Below are 27,072 nucleotides of genomic sequence, written 5' to 3'. Positions count from 1 at the left end.
GAATCAAAGCAGTAACCCTCTTGCAGTACTTTCGATCGATACTGAACAATCATTTGATCGCATTCATTGGTGATATTTACGGAGGGTTTAATAACACTTTGGCTTTGGTGGCAACTTCATCACATTAGCATTTGATAATTTTGCCCATCCCTTCACTAAAATTTAAATGAATGGATCTATATCTCACTTAATAACTCTATCACCTGGCACCTGTCAAGGTTGCCCCCTATCCCTGCTACAATATCTATTTCTATGCAACGTTTAGCCCAATGAGTCTGTTCAGATGGGTCCATTCAGGGAATAGGAAATCGCAACCTAATGTGGCCCTCCATGTTGATGATTTACTATTTTCTTTTTTTGTATAACTCTATTTCTATATTGCCTAATATAGTATCTCTCCTAGAATTATTCCGACTGGTTTCCGGTTTCAAGTTAAATTACACGAGTCATTTATCCACCTTAAAATCGAAATATAATTTCTTGTGGAGCCAAGAGATGCTTAAATAGGTCACCATTTACTTTACAGATCTAATGTTCCCCAAACATTATCAAACCTTAAATATGACCTTTTGCCTTGGGCTGCATCCAAAGTTTCCTTGCTGAGTAAAATTACAGCAGAAAAAATGAGCTGCTCCCTAAAATCTACATAAATCTACATATTTAGAAGTCAAAATGTGTTTGTGTGTTTATGACGAAGAGTTGTTCCTTATGCAATTCCACACTGTTCCACCAATCTGCACCAAAGTTACCTGTTAGGACCCTTTACTACATTACTGGCTACATGACATTTGGACACCCCACACCTTTCCCCTGTTTTCAACAAAAGTCAAAATGTGTTTGTGGGTTTGTGGCTTGGTGAAGTGTTGTTCCTTATTCAATTCCACACTGTTTCACCGATCTACACCAAATGTTGCATGGTTGCCTGTTTGACCCTCCGGACAGTACTGGCTACATGACATATGGACACCCCATCCTTTTCCCCTGATTTCATGAAAACTCCAAATCTATTGGTGGGTTTGTGGATTGGCGAAGCATTGTTCCTTATACAATTTCACACTATTTCACCAAATTGCACCACATTTTGCATAGTTACCTGTTAGGACCCTCCAGATATTACTTGCTACGTGACATTTGGACACCCCACCCCTTTCCCAAGATTTCAGCACTTTCACAGATGAGACGGTTGCCTGAAATCGGCAAAACATCAATGTGGTTGTAGAAGGCCCGGTCCCGACACGAGGAACAAAGCTCGAGGTTCAGGCCCTAGGATGCATGGTTTCCAAGATATTTGCAGCACAATGCACCCCAACGAACTGCACCACACCAGGGTGTGGCGACAGGTGGGGAGAGAGCACAGAAGGTCCCAGTATGCTGCAGCACACAACTTTCGCACCCCACCCAACATCTCCTCCGGGGTATGTCAGCCAGCTAGCTATACGTGCCCATTCTCAATGCCGTTTACTTCAGGTTGCAAAGCACTTCAAGCGATAAGCAAATCTAAATAGCGACTTACAGGATCATTGTTATCATGTCTGTCTACAGAACCCGCTTGGAGAATGGGTACTCCTGCTAGTATTATATACATTTCAAGCCTTTCTAATTGTGTTTCCGAAAGCAGCCCTTCAAGATATTCAATGTCACATGTTTAAATTTGTTTTGGCCAAAAAAAACACCCAGGATCTTTTGACACATTTATTTTGTTTATTTATTTGCATTTATAGAGCGCGCAGGCAGCCCTCAGGCATTGATGCTGTTACATAGGAGCTTAGTAACATTACATAAAAGCTTAGTTACATTTACCGATCGGTGCACATATAGGGTACATGGCTATGTGTTACATAGGGGCTATACAGTGACACAAGGTTACATAGTGTGTGGCCAATCGCATCAGAGCATGTCACAACAGTTGTTAAAATATGTATACACATAGTAGTTATGGAATCAGGGCAGTGCTAGGTTCAATGAGTAATTTAGGAGAATAGCCTGATTTTGATGGCATTGCAGAATACAAGGTGGGAGGTTTCAGTCTGAGCGAAAGTCGAAGGGTGTTCCATTGCCTGGCAGCGATGAAGGGGAAGCTGACACCACCCCCTTTGGCGCTCTTGACTCTAGGTACAGTCAGCAGGTTGGTGTAGGGTGTTCTAGTGGGTCTAGAGGGAGGGTATGTTAACTCTCATGGAAAGGTAGGGTGGAGCAGTGTGATCGATGCACTTATGGGTGAGGGCAAGTGTCTTGAAGAGTACACGTTCGCGGACAGGCAGCCAGCGGGCTTGTCGTCTAACTACAGTGATGTGCTCCCTCTGGGGATGCCTATGGTGGCACGTAGGGCATTATTTTGGACGGTTTGGAGATTGTCCAAGTTTTTGGCGCCAGTGCCCGTGAAGAGGACATTACAGTAGTCCAATCTGGACTCGACTAAGGCTCTAGCGATGGTCAGGCAGTTAGCGGTGGTGAGAAATGGCCTAGCCGTGTTGAGAAGTTTAGTATAGTAGGCTGCAGGTGAGGGAACAGCGTTAACTTGTCTGGACATGGATAGGCTGAAGTCTAAGTAGACTCCTAGTGTTTTTACTGCCTGGGAGACTGGGATAGCTGTGTTATCAATGTTGAAGGAGGAATAACGTGTGTCCATTTTTTTCAGAATGTCAATGGATCCTAGTAGAAGAAGTTCAATTGTTTCACCATTGAGGCATAGCCATTTTTCAGCCATCCAGGTGTGAATGGTGGTGTAGGTAGTGTCAAGTGTCATGGCATCCTCTTCATAATCGCCGGACGGAGGGAGGAGGATTTGAGTATCGTCGGCATAGTTAGTGTACATGATGCAGAGCCAGTCCAGAGTGCTTAAGAGAGACCTAGTGAAAATGTTATATAATGTGGGGGAGATGCAGGAGCCTTGTGGTACTCTGCATTGGATGATGGCTGGTTTCGCAGACGCTTGGTCAGAAAAGACACGCATAGCTCTACCTTGGAGGAAGGAAGAGATCCAAGCGATGGCAGTGGTGGAAAAAAAGTGTGCTGAGGATGCGAGGTGTTGACAGAGTAGCTTGTGGTCTACCAGATAAAATGTGGCTGATAGGTCAAGGAGGAGGAGAAGGGCAGGCTTGCCTGTGTCTCTGATGTCATCGATTTGGTTCTTAAGGTCAAGCAGGGCTATTTTGATTCCGTGACTAGGGCAGAAGCCGGATTGTCAAGAGTCTAGGACTTTGTTAGATTCTAGGAAGTGTTGGACTTGTAGGTATGCTGCTTTGTCCAAGATTCTTAGTAGGAAGGGAACAGTGGTTATGGGTCTGTAGTTATTGTGGTTGTTCGAGTCGAGGGATTTCTTTTTTAGGAGAGGGCAAACCCATGCTTCTTTAAGACAGGGTGGGACAGAACCTAAGGTGAAGGAGGCTCTAGGTTAAAGGTTCAACACCAAAAGGACCGAAAAAAAGGGTTGAATGTTTTTAAATTTTTTTTAAGGTGGGGGGTTCCTCTCCCAACCCCCTGTTTTCTCATTTAAAAAAACTTTTTTTTACATACCAAACAAAAACATATATAAATAAATAAATTTAAAAAAAATCAACCCTTTTATTTTCGATCCTTTTGGTTTCGATCAAAAGGGCATTCGACCCTTTTGATTCGAAACTTTGACCGGACACCGGTGAAGGAGGCGTTAATGAATGCCATGATGAAGGGTGCAAGTGTATTGCACATTCTTTGATAAAGGTGGCCGGGCAAACATCACCTTTACACATGGAGGGTTTGATATTCTTCATGAGCGAGAGAATGTCTGGTTTATTGATGTCCCTGAACCAGAGGCGTTGCTAGGGGGGGGCTAAGGGGGCTATAGCCCCTGATCTTTTGGTTGTAGCCCCGGATAGAATCTCAGGAGCTACAACCAAAAGTCTAGCTAGCCCCCAGTCCCAACAGTTCCGACATCAGCGTAGCCCCGGGTCTTTTCCAGACCTAGCAACACCCCTGCCCTGAACGAGAAGAGTGGTGTGGGGCGGGGGGTCCTCCAGGTTAGGTGTGGGCATGTCAGGTGGTTTGGGAGGGTTGGGGGCGTGTTGGTTGGCAATGATTATAGTGTGGCGGGTGTCTAGCTTGTTCAGCATCGCTGTTTGAATGCCTGAGCACCAGGTTTTGTCTCTGAAGATGACCTGGGGTGGGGGGGTTAGGGGGCAGGGGTTTCAAGTTCCCTGAAAATGGTGAATATTTCTTTGATGTCAGAATTGGCGTTGACAATTCTGGTATTGATAGAATTGGCTTTGGCCTGGATGATTGCTTTTTTGTATTCCTTAGAGAGTTGATTATACACCTGTTTGGCAGATTCCAAATGCTTGGATTGCCAGGTGGATAAGGCTGCCCATTTCTTGGTGCGCAGCTCTAGCAGTTCCGGGAAAGCCATGTGTTGGAGTGTTGGGTTTGGGCTTTTCGTGCAGCTAAGGGAGCGATGGCATGCAGTGCTTTAGATAAAATAGAGTTGAAAGTGAGAGCCAGTGTGTTAGGGTTGTTGGAGAACGGGGGGACATAGGGCTGGGACTCGAAGATGTGGGATGAGTCTGTCTTTGGTGAGTAGGCGTGCACTTCTGGCAAGAGAGGGGGAAGGGGCATGGTGGGCTGTTTCTGATGTTTGGAGCGGTAGAGAGTGAACTCGATAAGGTGGTGGTCAGTCCAGGGCAGGGAAGTGTTAACAATGATGACTGGCAGGCAGTTGTAGTGAGCTAGCCAATCTAGGGTCCGACCTTTGATGTGTTTAGGTTGCGAGATAGAGTGTTTGAATCCTAAAGTTTCCAGAGCCTTTGCTAGGGATTTGGATGGGGTGTCTTTGGGGTTGTGAAGCCCTATGTTCAAGTCACCTGCCAAGAGGATTTTGGTGGAGGTCTTTTAGTTGTCGGAGAGGAGGTGGGTGATAGGAGCATGGAAGTCTGCTAGAGGGCCAGGGGGGCGGTACACTATGTTGAGTGTGATAGAGCAGTTGTGGGAGATGTTTAAGGGCTAGGGCCTCACAGTTACTTAGGGTAGACTTTTTGACCTTTCTGATGGAGATGGAATCCTTGGCAATGAGTGCTACACCACCACCTTTAGATAGCGGCCGATCTTGTCGGAAGATTGTGTAGCCAGTGGGGAGAGCAAGCGCTAGGGTGGGTCCAGAAGCTTCATGCAGCCAGGTCTCCGTGATAGGAAGGAGATCGAGGTTATGGGTGGTAATTAGGTCATGGATCTCTACTGCGTGAGCTGGTAGGGAGCGTGCATTAATGAGTGCACAGCTGAGTATGGTTAGATGGGCAGAAGGAGGTTTTTGAGGTGTGTGGTGGCCTTAGGGTCATGGTGGGTGGTGGATGGAGGCTTAGTTGTGGCATCGGACAGCACTGAGGCAGTGGGGCATACATCAGCAGTTGCCTCCTCACAAGCAGGCAGGGTGGCAGCAAAGGGTACATCAGTGGTTACATTAAAAGGCATAAGCATGGTATCAGCAGCATAAAGCACAGGGGTGGTTGGGCGTACATAAGTGGGCATATCATCATTACACATATGCATGGTATTAGCCTCAAGCGACATGGTGGTAGAGTGGCATGCATTAATAAATACATCATTAGATATAGCCATGGTACCAGCAGCAGATAGCGTGGAAGCAGTGGAGCATACATTACTAGTCACAACACATGTGGGCAAGGTAGCAGCACACATCAGCTTGGAGGTATTTGGCAGTACATCCGTAGTCACATTATTAGGTACAGGCATGATAGCATGATTAGGTGACAGGGATGTAGTGGAGCATACATTATTAGTCCCATAACAGATGGGCAAGGTGGCAACAGCAAGCAGCATGGTGGTGTTAGGGCATACATTGATGTTGCTATCGTTTCATGTTGGCATGGTGGTAGGGTTAGGCGCCAAGGTTGTAGTGGGAGGAACAACAGTGGTGTCATTGTCTTGTATATTAAGGGTGGTGGCAGTGGGCGTTGAGGGACCGGTGTTGCAGGTCACTGTCCTAGCGGTGTAGTGCGTGTGCCGGAAGACAGCAGTAGTGGCCTGCACGTTGAGCATTGGAGTTACAGGCAGGTTGCGGGTGGAGGAGTTAGGTGTGCGGAGTGAGTTAGTACTGGGGGGTATTGCCCGGGCTGTAGATGATGGGGCAGAGCTGGGGCGCTGTGTTGGTTGTGCTTCTGATGGGATTGTGGGTTTCCAGTGGCGTCTGGCTTTGGGTGCCATATTGACATGGTGGGTTCTGTTACATAGCCTCTGGTTGTGGCTGGTAACAGTATTTCAGCAGCGAGTGGTGGGATGATGGGCAAGTGTGTGCGCAGAGGTGCGCAAGCCTAAGGAGGAGTTTGGGCCTGGGACTAGGCATCATTAGGCCGGTAGGGAGGAATACAGTGATAGGTCCCAGGTCACGGGTAGTCCTGGTTTGCTGGGCTCTGCCAGTGGAGCAGAGGTCTTACCTAGCGACAGGGCTAGGGGTGATGTGAGGTGATGGTCAGCAGGGAGGCGCCATTGGAGGTGGTGAGGGCCTAATCATCTCTGTTGCTGCGCTGTTTCATTAGCTGGCAATGTGTGTGCCGTAGAGTTGACATAAGAGGTGGAGCATGGGAAGGCTTGTGGGTGAGAGGGTCCTCTTGGCGTGAGGTCGATGGCTTGTGGATGGTCTGAGTGGCCCCTCTATGCTCCGACAGACTCAGACAGGAGTCTTGGATGTTGGGCCTTAGATGGGAGGGCCGGCTTTCGACTGCCGGTGCTCCTAATTGGCTGAAATGGGCTCGGGCAGCCAATCGGAAGGCAGTGGATGCAAGCAGCTGATCGGAGCTGCTAAAGATCATGCGGCGGCCAAATTTACAATAGAACAAACAAACGTGTTTGAATAACGTCTCAAAGGCAACAAGCCCTTAATCAAATCAATATTATAAATGCTCGATTTTGCAGATGCAGGGAGATTTTCACGTGTGCAGTGCCAGCGCCCGGCTAGTGTTGGGGTGAGCAGAAGATGGCCAGCAGATGAGGTTCAAATAGCCGGTCGGCTTACCTCGTGGTTGTGTGGCTATTATAAGGGTGCGCTGCTCCTGCAGCGCCCTGCAAAGTGGGGTCTTCTCCTCCTGGGTTAGATGCAGCAATTCTGCGGCAGACACACAATGCTCTCTTCTAAAATGAATGGAGGGTTGGGAGTTCCTGACTTAGAGAGTTATTTATATGCAACCCAATTAGCTCCATTCGTACACTGAAACCGAAGCTCAAAACAGAAACATTGGCTTGAACTAGAACAATCCATCTTTAAATATCCATTATTCAAATGCTTTTGGTTCCCCAAAATACCCGCCGTAAACTGGGAATCATGCTAGCACCTACAGGAACTTCCATATATTAAAGGGACTTAGCAATCAGGAAGTATAAAGCAACTTCCCTCCCCTCACCTCTCACTACAGCCCTGAGGAATCTTAACTGCCCTAGTATTGGGTTCACTAGGAACTCATCCAATACAGTTCTCAAATTGGCCCGCGGGAGGACTACCATGATTAGGGAATCTCTACAAAGAAGGAACCCACTTAGCGTTCAATAAGTGTAAACAATAATTTCTTCTTCCTAACACAGCCGGCTAAATATGCAAATATAAATCCCAAAATGAGATGCACAGCTGAGAGAGAAACAACAATATTTGAGGATTTATTCAAAGGGGACCCCTACTTCCGGGAAGATAACATTTCTATTTACAATCCTGAACACTAGTCGCTGTAAACCCGGTCATTCTTATATGGTGGATTGGGAAAAGGATTTAGGTTCTCTAATTGATGATTTAGCATGGGCAATATCTGGTCTAGTGTGGCTAAATCTTCAATTTGTGTTCAGCTTAAAGAAAATAGCTATAGGTTCACTTTGCGTTGGTACCTCATTCCCAAGATGATACACATGATGTTGCCATCACCATTCCCAATTGCTGGAGATGAGCTCAGACTCATGGGTCCTTATTTCATGTATGGTGTTCCTGTGACATAATCCAACCATTGTGGACAAAAATTCTGTCACGCATCAAAGAAATGACAAACGTAGTAATATTGTTATATCCCTTGATGGTTCTTTTGGGTAATGAAGACCCAGAAGACAATTACACCTTAAACAATAAACATTCCAAATTACTCACACACATCCTGGTAGCAGTCAGAATGATGATTTCCCACGATTGGAAATTTAGTAAAAACCCCTGACATTCGGGAATAGTGGGCTAGAATTTGGTTTACTGCAGCCGTGGTTAAAATTACTGACAGTAATGAGATGCCAAAATACCTGGACACATGGACTCTTTCATACAATTTGTACAAAGTAATAATTACCCAATGAGACATCCTTAAACGCATGATCTACATTCTTTTACAATAATATAATTCATGATCTTTCATTTTCAATATTTGTGCAGCAAAAATGTTGTTTTTTTATATCTGATTTTCTTTTTTTGTCCCGCTACAAGGACTCAGAGTGTAACATTTATGCCTCTAAAGTTTTTTCCTTACAAGCCTTATTAAGCGGCTACAGAATATCTTACAAAATACTCTATGTAATTTTTTCAACTACTTATGCACTGGAGCAATTAAGTTGTAATTTGTTATGAATTGTCTTATATTACTGTTATTGTACAATCAATAGCATATACATATGTAAAACAAACATGAAGAATGAGAAAATACTAATTCCACTGGAAATACTAGACATTTCAACAAATACTTTGAGAATGTTTTATCAAATGTTATCTTGTATGTTGATTGTCCTCAGCATTACGTTTTCATTGCCCAATAGGTGTCCAGGACATTCTTAATACACAGATTGAACCGTTCAGCATGTCATCAGGAATTCCATCTGGGGTAAAGAGGTTCATGATGTAGATCTTTGTCATCCAGCCCCTTTGTGAGATGTCACACCAAAGGAAATCTTCGATTAACTTTCTTGGTCATGTTGTTGTTATTCAGAATAAGATATTTAATTCAGATACATTTTGGTAGACATTATAAACAAATTATATGATGCACTTCTTTAGGTGAGTTGTGAGTTTTGCACAGATATCCGATCAAGTGCCAAGACCTGAAACATCGCCTTTATACCAATACTGTAGAACGATTGATAACAACTCAGAATTACTCCATGGTCGTTTTATGTTAACCAACTGTGATTAAAGTTGGTACAAATCTTCCTGCGGTTCACTGCACTGTGGTTCTACTGTAAATTAATAAAAGGCCACTTAGACCCTTCAATCTGAAAACACAGCCTTTTCATTGAAGCGTGCCCTTTGCCCCCCATGCTAATACTGTTACATGACACAGTAAATGACTGCTGAACAGTGCGCATCCGCTCAAGTCTTCCATTCCTTGAAGAGCATTTTGCCAAACCTCTAAAGTTAGGTATTTCAATGTGGTTTTCTTCGTTGTCTAAAAACCTACTTTACATATATGCCAATACAACGAAATCCCCAGATAAATCACAATGGCCTTTCTCAGCAGAGCAGGGCTCGGCTTCAGAAGAGTGGATGATAGTGTCTGAAGAGCATTCCATTATTTCCCTGTAGCTGGAATTTGATTCTGCCAGATTAAAGGAAGAAGTGGTGACATCCATGTGCGTGTCATGGTTGAATTCCCAATGGTGGAGATGATGGATATGATGACTATGATCATTGCAATGAAGGTCAAGGGGACCTGGCTCAACGTTCTCCCCATCTCCAAACCAATGGGCCAGCCTTACTCCTGGCGATGGTCTATTAAACTGAGCGTTCACTGTGGGAGCCGTGTTGCCCAAAGCAGGCTCGGTGGAGATCAATTGATGATCATCACTGCGCACCCGCAAACAGGTTTTAAAGCTAATCCAGACCACAGCTGCCAAGATCAATAGCACCACAATTACACCAACAACAACAAAAATCCAGTCATTCGGAAACATTCCAAAACCTCTTGATGACAATGATGAGACATAAAGAAAGGACGGCACGTTGATTTCAGGCACGCGGCGCGGGAAGGGTTTTAGTATATTGCCCATATTTCAAAGATCAGCTTATGGTGTTTGTCTGAAGCAGCTCTTCTTTTAAAGGTGCCCCTTCTTTCCTTGAACCTCAACGATTTTAGATTCCCATGCTATTCCTCAGACACACTAAAAAAGAAAAAAAGCACAATTAACCTTGACAGCTGTTGACATAAATGAATAACATCTTCGTCATTTTGCAAAACTATTGGGAAACTGTTTTTAATCTAACCCCGCCCTCACAGTTCATGAACCATTGCATCCTTTGAATTCGGTTAATGGTGGTAGATGCCCTGTGACCTGGCCCATTCACCTTCTTTATTAGCTGATGTTAAAACCAGGCTCGTGAGGCCTTTTGCTGAATTATTTCCCAAGCAACCACCTCATTACTGTTTCTAATATCTGATGCAAATATTTCTGTCATTTATTGGAATTCATAAGGTACATAAAAGAAGATGTCAATATTTATAACATGCAAATGTTCAACTGCATGCATTATTTGATCAATGTGTGCATTTGAGAAGAATGCCTAACATAACAATTCAACGTACAGCAGTCCTTGACTAACTACCTCAAGGTAAAACAATTCATGGTAAAATCGAACCACCCCAATTTAGATTAGTTTGAGGATCCACCAAACTTTTGTACTTATTGGCAAATCGCCTGAAAAAGTATAAGGTTTCAAACCAGCAGCAGGACCCTGCCAAAGATGGCGGGCTGCCATCCCACAGAGGGCCCTATCACATGGCAGCCCGGCTAGACACATTCTGTTTCCAGCGCATGCGGGCATGCTCAAATTGTAAAGATGATTGTTTTACATCTTCAGGCTTTCTGCCCTCCCCATGTTAGGAATAGAAAAATATATATATTTTCGGATGGTGGAACAGCCATGCACTGAAGGGTTTTTAGATGGTGGTAAGTGCCATCAGGGTGCTCAGTGGGTGTTCAAGGGAGCGAGACATGTGTTGGTTCAGCTGCTTCTTGAGTGACCAACAAATAACCCCAAACATATATGCTGATTTTGCATTTCGTGGGTCACTTGTGGGGTGTTTTGAGGCACACATATTACCATATATATGTACACTTTGGGGATGGGGGAAGGTTGAAGTGGTGAAAGGTGTAGATCTATTTTGGCAATCTACTCCTGACAAACAGATGTTCCAGATCCATAGGATCCTTTCCCAATGGTTGCAAAATAAAGTTAACTTCTCATATAATTTAAAAAATGCTTTCTAAAGTGCAGGTTATTCACTCTATAATTGCGATACTTAACATGCTATTATTTTAAAGGGACTATGTAGTGTGAGGAATTCGACCATCCGCATGAGGGGCGTGGGCTCGCCTGGGTACCCCAGAATTTGATTTGTCACATTGGTGTCAGTGTTGGGATCTAGCTGGAGCCTTGCACACAGCTTAGTCACCCAACAATAAAACAACTGTTGCAGGTATTTTGAAATAATCGTGGATTTTGGCATAGAGACTGCGAAAGGCATGAGCAAAGAGAGTTGACTTCCCCACAGCACCAGGATCAATAAACCTGACCTGCTGATCATCCTCCAAGCTTGGGTAGAAGCGAGGGCGACTGTGGAAGAGACCCCAGGGGACAGGCTAGGCCACATGTACCCGAATGGAGAAGACCTTCCAGAAGGAGTGGTGGAAAATTGGCGAGGAAGACAACCTCAGTAGGTAGTGTTTCTCAGCAGCTGTCCCTCCGGGAGGCAAGTGTGGTTTCTCAACACTCCAGAGTGTCAGCAAGGTCAGGGGCTAGTGCGGCATCCTGCAGGTCCCAGGCCATGGCACAGCCTCTAAGTGGCCCAGTAATTGTTCTAGCTGTAAGCGATGTAGCGGCTAGAGAGCTCCTGTTGGAGGAGAGCAGACTAGCGCTGGAGGAACAAAAACAGCGGGATAAGGTCAACATAGAGCTGTGCAAGCTAGCACTCGAAAGGAAGAAGGAGGGTGACGAATCCAGCTCTAGGGAGGGCAGCAGTAGTGGTTGAAACCAAGGTGTCTGGGACAAGCCCAGGCACCACATCCCAAAGATGTAGTACAGGCTTATGAAGTGGGGAAGGACATTATTGACTGGTTTGAAGTGCTCTTACTTGCTTTTCAGCTACAAGAGGTGGAGGAGGTACTGTGGGGTGCAGCCATGATGAATCGCTTACTGACACAGGGGACTGATGCTATTCTTCAGTTAACTCTAGTAGAAAGGGTCATTTATGAGAGCACAAAGGAGGCCCTTCTCATGAAGTTCTGTAAAACCCCAGAACAGTATCTCAAGTGCTTCAGAGAGCTCAGAAAGAAAAGTGGGCAGACATGTGAAATGTGCACACACTTGTGATTGAAATATCAGAGCGTGTGGTTTTCTGGTAACAAAGTTGACACATTTAAAGGGATGTGCAATTTGATTGTGTGTGAGTAGGTCTTGAAGAAGTGTGAGGTTGACCTACATCAGCATCTTGTGTACAAAACTATTACAGACCCTAGGGAGCTTTCCAAAGCTGCCAACAGGTTTATCAGTACTCGAGTTCAGAAAAAGGCTCAGGCAAGCACACCCAAACCAGAAGAGAAATCGGCAGACAAAAAAAGTAACAAGGATTGGGAGGACAAAGGTCCAACCCACTCCTCTTCAGGTCAGGTCCCCAAAAGCATGAAGGGAAATCCCAAAACTTTAGTTCAGCCGTGCACCCAGAAAAGAAGAGTGCAGGCACCCCTAACACTGGGACAGCTATGTTCTCACAACCCAAAGGTTGTTTCGTGTGTAAGGAGCTGGGCCACAGGAAAAGGCATCCTGCTTGCAGGGGCTTACCCAAGTACGCCATAGTGAATGTTGGACTCATGGAGGAGGCCATCATTAGTGTGGGTCACCTAGAGGTGGACTTCCCACTATGCCAAGGAGTGGCTGAATGTGGACTGATGGCACTGAGTAGGAGCGGTACCAGATTTTCATTAGAGGTCCCAGTTCCCAACAATACTCAACTGTTCTTAGAGCATGTGATTATCAATGGTGACAAAACTCCTGTGGTCAGAGACACCGCAGCTAGCATCACCGTTGTCACACAGCAGTGGGTACAGCCAGGACAGTATGTTGCTGGGCCTGATTGTAAAGTTAATAGGTTTGACGGATAGAGTAAGTGCCCCTTGGCGATAGTAGAGTTCATTAGGTGGGGTGAAACTATCCTGCGCCATGTAGCAGTGAAAGACTCACTCCCTGTCCCATGTCTTTTGGCTAATGATATTCCTGACCCCGGGATAGCCGCAAAAGTCACCAGATCGAAGGCCAAAGAGGCCGCCAGATTGAAGACTCTGAGAGCCTTAGGACCTGCAGTGCTTCCATAGGGCTTGTGTGATGAACCGTCGTGGCCGGTAGCACCTGGTCCAGTTTCACAGACTGCTGAGTTGCTTACTCTTGCGGGAGAGAGGCCAGTAGCCACTGAGAACCCTACCTTTGTAGCTGGGGACTCAGTGACTTCAGCATTGCCTGGCACAGCACAGGAACCTGAGGTAGAGGACCAGGTAAGCTCAGGCCTGAAGGGCCTGCCCAAGTTGGATGAGTTTACATCAGCTGGGGGCCCAGATCAGACTGAATTCTTTAAAGCCCAGAAAGGGTGTCCCAGTCTGGTGGGCCTGAAGGAGCAGGCAGAGGAGCAGACTAAGGGCGAGGCTCAGGTCTGTTCAAAGTGTCCTGGGAGGATGGAATCCTGTACAGTGGGCCAAAAGACTCTGAGGGTGAGGGCACCAGAAGGTTGGTAATTCCCCAATGCCAAAGAATGTTCCTTTTGAATTTGGCTCACCAGATTCCTTTACCGGGTCACTTGGGGGTGACTAAGACATCGGACCGGTTATCTGCACACTTTTGCTGGCCCCAGTTTGACATAAATGTTAAGGAATTTGTCCACTCCTGACTGACTTGTCAAGCTTCTGAAAAGTCAGGCGGTGCCACAAAGGCCCCGTTAATTGCCCTACACATGTTTGGGTGGCCTTTTGAGAGAATAGACATGGAAATGTTGGTTCCTTTCGATCCTCAAACCAGCTCAGGGAACAGGTATATCTTGGTGGTGGTAGACAACGCCACTTGATACCCTGAGGCAGTCCCTTCTGAGGAAAATCAAAGCCCCCGTGGTTGTGAAGGCTCTGGTTGGGATATTCTCCTGTGTTTGTTTCCCCAAAGAAGTAATTTCTGACAGTGGAACAAACTTCATATCAGCGTATATGAAGGCTATGTGGGAAGACTGTGGAGTCACCTACCAGTTCTCCATGGTATCCAGTGATTTTACCAAAATACATTACAGAGAATGCTTTTTTTTTTTTACCCAAAACAAGAACAACAAATAAATAGTGAAAAACTTGGTAAAAATGTATGCAGGGGTGGGGTAAAGGGGTAAAATGGGTACGGTTGGGGTGGGTTTAGGCTTATAGAAAAACAGGGGGCATTGAGGACCCTCCCCAAAACTGTCTTTTTTGTTGTTGTTTTGGGTTTGTTAAAAAAGCATTCTCTGTAATGGAATTAGTTAAAATCCCATAGATCTGTTCTCCACAGCTTTTCACCCACAATCCAATGGGCTTGTTGAGTGGTTCAACAAGACCCTGAAAGGCATGATAGGTGACTTGGAAGAGCACCTGAGGAGAAAATGGGATATTCTTCTGCCATGCCTGCTGTTCGCCTACAGAGAGGTGCCACAGAACGGAGTAGGGTTTAGCCCCTTTGAACTTCTGTTTGGATACCATGTAAAAGGTCCCCTCAGTCTAGTGAGAGAGGTATGGGAGGGCAACCCCTCATCCCCCACGCGTGATGTGGTGGACTTTGTATTTGGCTTTGGTCTAGAATGACAAAGTACATGGAACAGTCGACAAAGAATCTAAAGTCCAGTCAGGAGCTGATGATGTACTGGCATGACCAGGCAGCCACAGTGACAGTTTATTCTCCAGGCCAGTGGGTGTGGATTATGGAACCTGTCAAACCCAGTGCCCTTCACAAGTGAACTGACCCTTACTGCGTACTTGAAAAGGTCAGTGAGGTAAATTATCGAATTGATGTGAAAGGACCTAAACAGATGTGCAGGGTCTTTCATGTCAACTGGCTAAAACCCCATTATTGCCAAGATGACTTGGTCATGGCGTTAGTGACAGATGGAGAGACTGAGGAGGAGACAGATTCCCTCCCAGACCTCCTGCACACTGAAGCCACAGATGGGTCAGTTGAAGATGTCAACCTCTCAACTGACCTGTCAGAAAAGCAACTGACAGACTGTCACTGTTTACTCTGTTTTCGCCGACTCCAGGTTGCGCAGATTGGTGCACCCATGATGTGGACACTGGAGACAGTAAGCCGGTTAAAAGCAGAATTCACTGAATGTCTGATAAGGTAAGGGCCACCACCAAGGAGGAAGTTTCCAGGATGTTGGCCCTAGGCGTGAAAGAGCCATCCCACCGTCCCTGGGCTAGCCCAGTGGTACTGGTCCCTAAAAGCACCAGTGGCGAGAAGACTGAAGTCCACATTTTTTTTCGATTATAAGGGGCTCATTTAAGTCACAAATACAGATGCTCACCCCATCCCTCGGGCAGATGAGCTCATTGAGCATCTTGCCGCTGTCAGGTATGTGAGTACCTTTGACCGCATGGCAGGGTACTGGCAGGTCGGCTTGACCGGCAGAGCAAGTGAGAGGTCAGCATTTTCAACCCAAGAAGGACATTACCAGTTAACGGTTATGCCCTCTGGATTGAAGAATGCCCCTACCACTTTTCAGAAGATGGTCAACCAGGTTTTGTCTGGCCTGGAGAACTTCAGTGTCACTTATTTAGATGCCATTTCTGTCTTCAACCACACCTGGGAGGACCATCTATCCCACCTGAAACAAGTGCTTCAGGCACTGCAGAACGCAGGTCTACAAAGGGCCAGATAGCGAAGGGCACAGTGACTTACCTGGCCACCTGGTTGGTGGAGGTAAGAAACAACCTCTTGAAGCCAAAGAATAGGCTGTGAAGGATTGGGGTATCCCCACCACACAGACACAGGTGGGAGCCTAATGTGGTTTGCAGAAGCCAGAGAGTCTGGTCTCTCAGCACCTTCAAGGGATACTTTTTGCTTAAAAGGGAGCACACAGAGAGATCCATTAATAAGAGGGACATTTTGATCACAACAGACAGGAAAAAGGGTGGGGCTAAGTATTACAAGGGAGTGAGCTCAGTTCTCCTACTGTTGAGAGAAGGTTTCTGTCATATTGGTTCTGGGTCACCCCTTGTTCCTGTTTCACCCCTTTACCTTTTCCTGTTGCAAAGCACTCTGGCCATGCCTCACGCATTCCGAAGATTGTTGGTAGGGACCCCAGGATTGGTTCACTAAGGTAGGCTCAGGCTACATAAATCACTGTTGCCCACTTGGCTTTAAAAGGGAGCCGGAGCCCCTCTTTAGGCAGATCATCTGAAGACTTCACACGAAATAGCAAGAAGAACTCATCCTTGGACCCTGGCTGAAGGTAGAGTCTGCCTTATAGCTTCCGCCAGTGAAGGTAGACTAGGACATCCAAAGAGGGAAGCAAGATCCCTCTGCTTAACTTCTCCCAGAGAAAAGAGGGAGAAAAGAACTCAGAGGATTCTCCAGTCGCTCCAGAAATGGTACCCAGCCAGCACACAGTGGGTCCTACTAGGCTCTACAGCAAACTCCCTGGACAGGAAGTGCAAGAAGGTCTCTGAACCCGAAAACAAGGACAAGGCAGTTGCCCCCAACGCATTCCCTAGCTTTGGGCCGTCCGCCTTAAAGGATGACGGAAGCTCATTCAAGAATCTAGGAGAAGCACAACAACATGCACCTATCACTGTCTGCCTTAAAGGACACCTTTGAGCCAGTTGAGTTCCTCAATCCGCAACCGACTGCAACACTGACCGTTGTCAAGACGTAGTCGCTGAAAGAAACCCGAGATGTCTCGACCAGTGCTTCAGGAGCGCCAATTAGCACTGAGACAAAGATTCTTGACCCTGAGTCGCTGTGAAGGCCAGCCTGAATCTGTCCATCAAGCTTTGCTTGCTGAACCTTCTTGCTGCCTGATACCGGCCGCTAACTCCTGCCTCGAACTCACAGAATCCTGAAAACCACCCTGATGCTGACTCAACCCTGTCGAGTATCATGGATACCTACCGCAAAAGGTACATTGTGGTTCTGTCTGCCTGGTCCTTCCCAGAAGGCGCCTAAGATATTTTTAGACCCTTTTTCCCTTTTGTGAAGCCAAGAAACCTTTAAAAACTATTGTAGTTATTAACCATACAATCTACCATCCTGTTAGTATCTAGAGTGCATCCCTTTTCCTTCATATAAACTGTCCGTCCTCTACATACCTTTGCAGGGTGGGTTGTATTTAGTAGTGTTATTAGATTGTCTGTTATGATAATAATAAAGTAGATATTTGTATGCAACATTGCTGGACACTCCGTTTATCATTGGGTAATAATTGTATTTTTGCGGTGTTCCAAATAACCTACAATCCACAACCTTTGGAGGAGATAAGCCTGCCATTCCATCCATGTTAGCAAAATTGGACAAGGAGGTGTATTAGAGGTGTGGACTGAAACCGATATTCACCCCTGGACCACTGGTACCCCGGAATTCGATAGTGAATGATGCCACAATAACCAATCAGCTATCACTATTGCACCAATCACCCGTTCTGGGGGATTCTCCAGCTGGTAACATCCCGCGGACCACTGTGCTGTTATCGACCGGTGAAGTCCTCAGAACGGGTGATTAGTGCTAATAGCCACTCAATGCAAACCTGCAGGGTCCTAAAAACATTGACTTTGACAGAAAAAGTGGCCCGCCGCTAGTGTGGGACTGTTGTTTCTGTCAAATAAATCATCATCCAATATGGCCACCATGAAGGTGGAGAGCTGGCTTCCTGCATTGCCACTATTGCATTTCCATGGTGGCCAAGGCAGAAATCGAGGCCCTGTGTGGTGCAGGGGCACCATGACAGTGAAAGGTAAGTGGAGCGTAGGGGAGTGAGGGTGAAGGATGGAGCGGACTGGTGAAGCAGCAGGGAGAGGGAGGGAAGATGACCAGCGGGTGCATGAAGGTTGTGCCGTTCTCTGTACCTGGGCTTGGATTACGAGATTCAGCTCGGATTTGGAGCAACCTGATTGGCTGACACACCCAGCGAGGGTGCTAATAACAACATGCCATCCTTATTGTTGGTCATTGTTGATGATGTGTAAATAAAACTGAAATTGTTCCTTAAGGGAGTGAGTGAGGTGTGTGATAACACATTAAAAGGAGTTGATCTCAATCTCTGAGTGGCCTACAGAGGTGGGCCAGAGCCAGTCATACTCCTGTGGCTACTTAATAGATACCATTGCATTTGAAAATTGGCAGACTATTAACCATGGAAAGGCCGGAAAGGATGTGGTAGAACCTGTGACATCCAAGCATGTAGGATGCAGGTGCTTACCCTACTGGTGGTGCTTACATGAGCACAATTGAGGTTGGTCACATAATTTATAATGGGAATGTTCATGTCAGGCATTAACCTGTACAAAGGCCTGCTGACTGAGGCCCAACCAGTCACATGTTAAGTGTGTACGAAACAACATTTCATCATTAGGGAGAGTTCATGTCTGGCAGGCGACCAACTTGGAAAGGTCAGTACGATGGGTTTATAGTCAATAACTTGTCAGGCATTCATAATGCTGCTAGGCACCCTTCTGACGACACTTACATGAGTACCATTATATTACCAGTCACGTTATGGAATAATGTATGTGAAACATTTACCTGTACAAAGACCTGTCGGACTGAGACTTGTCTTTCACATTCCAGGCATGCACAACACAGACATTCACCCCTCTGACATCACTTAAAAGACCACCATTTCGATGTGTTATATTACAATGTTATTAGTTAATTATAGCCAGAATAAAACCAGTGAAACAACATTATCTGCAGTAGGTGTTTAAGGACTATTTATTGCTAACTGGAAACAAAAAGTAAAATTTGCTTTCTATAATAAACTGTCACGACATGCACAACCTATGGTCTCTGTAAGTGGACCCTCTACGGTACTGTTGGCATAGAGGGCTCTGACTTATTCACCCCACTGTTAACATTAATTAAAACTGTCCTGCACATTAAATAAACTTAACCCAGAAACCTTTTAAATGTTCAGGGCGCTCTTCTAACTCCAAATATTCAGATGATTCAGATTTCAGCCAAACCTTTTCGCCCACGCTTACCCAGAATAAACCGGAGGTGAAAAGTATGGAAGCGTTCAAATTGGGACAACTACAAGCCACATGAGAAGTGGGAACCATTGTCTACAAGACACGAGCAAAGCATAAAATGTACTCCCCACTGTCCATCCTGATCTTCACCAAACCCCAGGGATGAGAGGGCGAGAAGGAACAGCAAATTAACGCATTCTCTACAAACATAGAGCCGTGCCATCCAGCCCGACACATGGGCATCAGGGTCTCTTCAATATCATTGGTTACAAAAGAATTCTTGGGAGCGCAGAAATTGTCGTCATAACCTGTCTGCTGAAATTATCTCCCTGTTTTGTTTTCCCCAATAATGCTTTGGCCATTACTCATACTGTATTCCTGCGGAGCAGTAGTCATTTCATCACAGTATCTATATTCATACTTCTTCCTGGTTTAAAGCCCATTTCGGAAGATACCAGGTGATCAGATTATTCAACACATTTGTAATTTGCTTAGTTGCCGTCTGTTCAAGTTGCTTAGCTAAGAAGGGAAGATGAGAAATGGGCCGGTAACTGCAAGAATCCACTCGTTCCAGTCGCTGTTTCTTTCGGAGAGCTTGAATAATCGTGGTCCCTCTTTAACTGAGATCCCGAGAAGTCGCTCTGCCTTTTCAGAAAGTGTGACACTATAATAGCCCGCCTTTGTATCCCGGGAACATCTGTAGACTCTTTTGGGGGAGTTTGCATATGCTGACTGTTGGCCTAGGCCTCAGTTACGGTGGTATATGTTTGAATTAACACTACTCTTTGAAACATGGGAGCAAAATGTCTTAAGAGCTCTGAAGCCTCTTGCTAATTCCTTCCAATCTGGACACCGGAATGTTTTCTCCATGACTAATGCCCTGCCATTCCTGAGACTCTAGGGCTGCTCCCCATGGAATATCGATCACATCTGGAGAGACAATAATGGGACAAGGAAGATTCAAAAAGACTGCTTGCAAATATTGGAGGGGATCAGCCAAATCTGAGGATAACACCACAATATGTGAGTCACTGACAATATCACCTCAAATTTCCAAACCATTGTACCCAGCATATAGGTGAGAAATCAAAGAATGTAGTCGCAGATGAGCCCAAGGGAGCACGGAGACACAAGTTGACATGTGGCCCTGAACATGTAATGTTATGTAAACTGAAGTGATCTTGTATAGATGATCTTGGCCATTTTGGGGGCCTCAGCGCGAAAGGGGAAACCCTGTGGTTCTGATGCATACAGGCTGGAAGTACTGACGAGCTGAGTGTTGTAGGATTCTAAGTGGTTATTGGCAAAGACACGCAAGTGAGTGTTTCATCCAGAGGGAGAGTCCAGGAATGATCAGTCAGTGCTGGGAGGACTGTTTTAGCTGCTGGTATTGAGGGTGTGATAGTCTAGACAATTGAGCAGTGACATTGTGGTATGAAGGTAGGCAGTTTGCTGCCATTTGCAAGGGTTGATTGCGTGAGTAGTGTAAGGTGGTGAGAGAGGTAGTCAGTGAGGGAAGCTAGAGGGGGTTGGTTTAGTGATAATTAAACTTTTGATACAAGATTCTTGTTGAGGTCGCATTGAAATAACTAATTGCTGTCTGTGAGGATATGTGGGTATTCATATGAGTACACAGAACATTTTCCAACTGTTGATATTGCCAAGAATGGTTGAAGTTGGTCAGAGGTGGTTAGGTGGGGCCCGGAGTTCATGGGTGTCCTGCAGGTGTCACTTCTATAGCTGGATATTTAGGGATTTTTTGGAGTCTAGGTGGTTTTGCTCTGCATGCAGACCTCCGGCCATAGAATTGCAGAGGTTGTTATTGAGAATAGAAAAGGCTGATCTTCTGTGGCATTCCCTCATGGATTCCAGGCCCCTGAATAGAACACACAATGAACTATGCATAGCATTTCAAACTACATCCTTCATTTGAATATAAGCAAGTGGAGTGTTCTTAGGGCCGCAGCGATATGTTTATGTCTTTGAAGTCTCATATGAAGTCTTGCTCCTGCATTGTTTACCCTTTGTCCTCTGCAGAGTAAATAATAATGGAGGTCCAGATAGAGGCTCTTGGTGTAGTCTAGTCTTCAGACTATTAGTGCAATGACTGGTTTATCATGCAGGCACAAACTTGCTAATGCCTGCTGGGGTATACACAAAGCAGATATGTGCTTGCTGACATGATATACATGTTCTTCAAGAGTAATGATCCACTGTGGTGCAGAATGTGCCCCCCTTGTATTCATGACAAGAGGAGCAAGGGATCTGCTCCAGTTAAATAGGAACCAATTGTTTTGAAGTGATCAGCAAGCAACCTCTGGCTGGGTCATTCTCTATAATACCCCCATCTTCATGTGACTGGTTTCACATGGATATTGACCAACATGAGGTTCAGCATAGGTGGTCTATGGTGCTAGGAACAAAGTGGAATATCCTTCATTCTGTTGCTAAAGGCACAGAAAATAGGGCAGTCTAGGATTGGCGATCTTGACTACCATCCTTAAGGGGCAATTCAAAACGCTTAACCACTGAATCTCTAGGAGTGTCAACATCAACAGAAATCGCAGGGCAACCGGAAAGGCTAGAGAGCAAAGGATAAACTTGGAGTGTGTGCATATGATGGCTATTTAACCCACCTGCAGGAAAAGTTGAGCCATGAACTTGGTACATAACATCTAGAATCTTATATATATATCTCAACTCCAAGACAATTTCTTTTGTGTACATTTTGTATTAGAATTCAAAATCTTAATTCATCAAGAGATACAATACTGTATATAATCATAAAACATCAAATATATTCCATGAACACGTGCCATAAATTTGGCAACGTGTGCATTTTTTAAGAGCCATCTCAGCAAGGCAATCGCGTAGCCTAATAGTTTATGGGGACATAAACAGCAAACTCATTCAACACTCCAAGGAATTAATTGGTGGGTTCTAAGCCCACTACCCAAAACAAAGCTGTAAACTCTGATAAGCAAAAAGGCACATAGGAATATACACTATTGCATAGCGGTCTCGTTGTGATTTAAATGCTGAAACCAGAGGCTGAGAACTGAAATATCAAGAACAGGGAAATGGACCATAAACTTGTTGGAACACACAGCACGGAACCAACCATACATCGCCACAAGAGGAAAGGAAAGACAAGACAAACACATGCATCACAATATCGTGTGACCTGTTTGGGCAAAAGAACCAAGTTTCTATCTCGGCTATTGAGGTACTCATGCAACTTCAATAACTGATTCCTCACACAGATGAGCTCAGAGCTAGACAGGAATTCAGAAACATTCATTTCTTGGGGGTTTGCAAGAACCTGAATAGCCATTGGCTGATACAGTACGCGGGGCTTGGGGAGTGGCCTCAGTTAACTAGGTCTCAAAAGTCCATCATGTCACATGGGCAGGTATTCACTTTTCTTTGCTATTACATGGCCCAGCCTGTGGGCATCATATACAACATTCCAAGTGGCAAATGAAGCTTCTTCTGCTGCCTTCCATGACGTAATGATGACCTTGATTGTCTGCGTCACTGGCAAATCAAATTTTCCATCCCATATCAGTCCTCTATCTGCCAGGCCTACACCTCCGAATGACATGCTCCACTTTGAGAGGACATGAGATATCTTCAGTATATTGTTATACGTTCCCGCCCACATTCGTTTTCAGAACTGTCGTATTGGTGGACAAATCCATACCTTGTGTTTATAAGTGCCTGCACTATGTATACGTGACTAACAGCAAGCAGACTCATCCTTCCCGCAACCACACATTGAGGAAGTGGTGCGAATCACTCTTGTTTATAACATTTACAAAGTCTGTGTATCAGCCTCCTATGCAGATGTCCTTTGTACACCTCCAACCAAATCTTGTCCCAATCGTCATTAGCATGTGGAGCCTCACAGTCATCATTCCATTTGGCATGTATTTCCCTATTTACCGCCCCTCTGTGTCCTGTCAATGCTCTCATATAAAGCTAATACAGAAGACACAATCCCTTTGGAAGCCCTCTTTCACCATCACAACTTGCCTGACTAGGCCTTGGGCTGGTGTCTTAAGCCGATTGTAACCAAATGATTTCTTCCTTTTCACCCCACATTGGGCTTGTACTGCTTTAAAGGGTCAAAAGGCATTTTGTTTAAGCAATTGCTTCCTCTGGAGAATCCTCCTCCGTACCCAAGCTTTCTAGAAACAGGACGCTTCCACATGCAAATATTGTGATTCTAGCAGATTAGCCTAGTTGCCTCCTTACTATCTGTTAGACCACATTCCACTGCCCATTTTCTTTTCCCCAACATGTTTTTATTGGTTTTTATCTTTTGGAACAATTAAAATGGTACTTTACAAGTAACATCGCGTGCCAGAACATACAACATTGCTGCATTCTTCCCAGTAATCGATTTTCCCTCCCCCAAGAATATCCTATGCAATTTAACGTGTATTCTCCCATTTGTGCCATTTTTTCATAAACTTACAGGCACACCCTCGTGAGTTATAGATATGTTCCACCACTAACATGCAAACATCAACATCTGAACACCATTTTGTGGTACTCAGCCTTTCTCTGCTGCCCCATAACATAGCAATGTTACTTTAACAGTCATTATGACAGTGGATAAAAGGATTTTTTCATAGTACATAAAAGAAGGGTAAGGCCATAATTCAAGTAACAGTAGCTTGGGGTCGTGTGGTATGTCTCTACCCATAACTCTCAACTGTTTGTTGTGTTTTGATTGCCAGCATTTTTGTACAACAGGACACTGCCATAAAGTATGAAGAAAGGTGCCGTCAGCCATCTTACATTGTAAACATTGTGGATTTTGTGCGCCGCCACATCTAAACAGAAGTCTATGTGCATAATAGGTTCTATTAAGGCTTTTTAGCTGCATCAGTTTAATCGGGATGATATGCCCCCCTCATGAGGGAACATCAGCGCCTCTATCCGTTCCTTGGGGTCCAAAGGGGCTGTATCGGTTTCCCGCCTGGTTCGTAGATGTGTCAGTTCACGTGATGTAAATGACCTAATGACGTGATATAAAGTGGAGGTAACCTTACTCTCGATTTCTTTCTAGTATTAGGTTCATTTTTAACGTGAATGAGGAGGATTGTCTCGGAAGTCCCTAATGTGAGTCTGTATGGTGTGAATAAGTTGGTTATATCAGTGAAATTCGGTTGCTTATAAATTCTATTTAGTCCTGAGGTCTGGGAATGAGAGACGAGCATCTCCGCTCACCAAGTTCCCCTGTACAGCGATGTTTTTATGGCTCCAAGTTTAAAAGTGCCTAATTTTTTCAGGTAGATCCCTATTTTGCCTAATCGGACAGGTGGGTGTAATTTTCCCTGCTCAACCCACGCTCCTCGTGACTTCTCTCCTGATATCTACAACCTCTTGCGTGGCCACAGGAAGTTTGTTTTCCCTTTACCGCCATATAACACTTGTAGCGGCTTGAGATCATACTTCCATGCGCGTTCTGTCTTTATATGAGGTAAACATGGGTCGCCATGCAACCAGTTGTTTGTTGACGCCAGCTGTGTTGCCCAGTAATACTTCCTAACTTCCGGGAGCCCAATACTGCCCTCCCAGACTGAATTTTGTTACGTCTGTAGGGCAATCCAGGGTTGTGAACCTTGCCAAAGTAGGTCTCCCAAGATACTGGCAATCCTATCGAACTCCGTTCCGGTCATGGTAAACAGAGTATTTTTCAGAATATATGTGTACCTAGGGAGCATCAGCATTTCATATAGTGTGGCTCGTCCAAGCAGAGTTATCAACAGTGACTTCCATTATTTGGTATCACAGGAAAAGTGACTAGTTATCAGTTTCAGGTTATATTTAAGAAAGGAAATTCAATCTGTACAGATATTTTTTTGTTTTTGTATTTTAAATGTATTTATTTATTTTCAGTCACCCTGCAATTTGGAAAGTGCAAGTATGGGGTATTGCAAGTTTGTTTCCCTGTAATGGGAACAACGCCAACTTATGTCAGTTTACATTTAGACCGCTGATCTTCCTATATTTATCAAGTATTTGGGTCACCCTCAGCCCAGATCCCGCAGGGTTCCCCAGAAAGATTAAGAGGTTGTCTGCATAAAGTGCAACCCTGTCTTCATGACCCGTGGGCCAGCTGAAACCCATCCACTCAGGGTCGGATCTCTGCCATATTGCTAATGGATCGATGGCCAAATTGAATAGAAGCGGAAATAGAGGGCAACCTTGCCTTACCCCCTTCTCCAGCGGAAACGTTCGTGAGGACACCCTATTCAACCTGACCGATGCTACCTGTCGCTCGTAGAGCAGTTTAACCAAAATTAGGAATACTTCACTAAAGCCCATACATTTCATTACATCCCATAGGAAATGCCAAAATATGTAGTCAAAAGCTTTTTCAGAATTGACTGAGAGGACCGATAATGGGGCTAGTATGAGAGGGGCCCAGTCTATTGCAATGTGGAGCCATCTGATATTCATCCTGATTGATCTACTAGGCAGCAAGCTGTGGTTATCCGGGTAGATTATGGAGGGCGTAATCCATACCAGACAGTTGGTCAGGACTTTAGCTAGGACCTTGGCTTGGCAGTTGATGAGAAAAATGGGTTTGTATGAGGAGCAATTGGTAGGGGGTTTATCTCTCTTGGGTATAACCACTATCAATGCCCATCGCAGATCTTGAGGGCATTTACCTATATCTTTACATTTTGGCACTATATTTTTTCCAAAGATCTACGGAGGAAGCCTTTCGATTCAGGCTTTTTACCCTATTGAAAGGTCTGAGATCGCTGTGTTGATCTCTTCAGCCATGATATCTATTTCTAGCTGGTCAGTTATTTGTGGCAACGCAATATTATCTAACTTGTCGTGAGTATTCTTATCAGTGGGTGTGTGTGCGGTTAAATGGAGAGTGCCTCATCAAAAATTGCAAATTCTTTAGCTATCTCACTATCCCCAGTTATCACCCTACCTCTCCCATTCAGATACCCTTTTTCACCCCTTTGTGCATTTGTGCAAATTAGGGTGGATTTCTGCACATTTAAAAGTGCATCCCAAATTCACAAATAGTGATGTGCTTTTTAATTTTCTTTTTTTTGTTGTTTATTGGTTAAAATGTATTCAACCTTAACAATACAAATTCACACACAATAAATATTTAAAAAATCAAAACATTAACCGAATCAAAAAATAGAAATATCATATCTGACCATTTACAAATAAACAATTCTTCCAAATAATGAGAAAAATCCCAAACAATTACAGTTACAATAACTCAACCAAAATTCAAACATCTCTAAAATTCCTCAATAATTCACACATTTCATCAATAGATACCTACATAAAACTCATTTAAAACCTTTTTTTGTTTTCCTCCACTTCTAAATCTCCAATTGCAAATTAAAAAATAAAGTTTACTACCGAATTGGCCCTTGATACTGGGTGTCCAGATAAACATTTCATCCAGAAAGGATCACATTCAATATTTCCAGTTACATCAAGAAACTTTCTAAAGTGCATTAATCAATGTCATTTCAAGCTTTTGTTAATAAATGCTTAAGGGTTTCATACATTCCTCCTTGCTCACAAAATCTACATTTCGAATCTCGTGCCTGAATAAGCGTACGTTTAAGTAAGACCTCACGTGCAGGAAACTAATTCCATCTAAATAAATAAAATCCTTCTTAAACCTAGGACATGGAAACATTTTTAAACAAGAGGCTACGGTTCCCAACCATTTGTGTTCCTTTGATAAATGACTTAAGCTAACATAGCCATGGAACATGTCTACGGTTTTACATCAATCAAAGCTTAAACAACCCGTTTTGCATTAGTGGGGTCCTCCAGCAAATTCTTTTTTCGTTAGAACACATTCACTTAGTACCCTCATACACCTTTTGGTGTATG

This window comes from Ambystoma mexicanum, chromosome 6q (assembly GCF_040938575.1).
Source record: "Ambystoma mexicanum isolate Mex_15411 chromosome 6q, UKY_AmexF1_1, whole genome shotgun sequence".
Classification (NCBI taxonomy): Eukaryota; Metazoa; Chordata; class Amphibia; order Caudata; family Ambystomatidae; genus Ambystoma; species Ambystoma mexicanum.
This window is presented reverse-complemented; position numbering follows the sequence as displayed.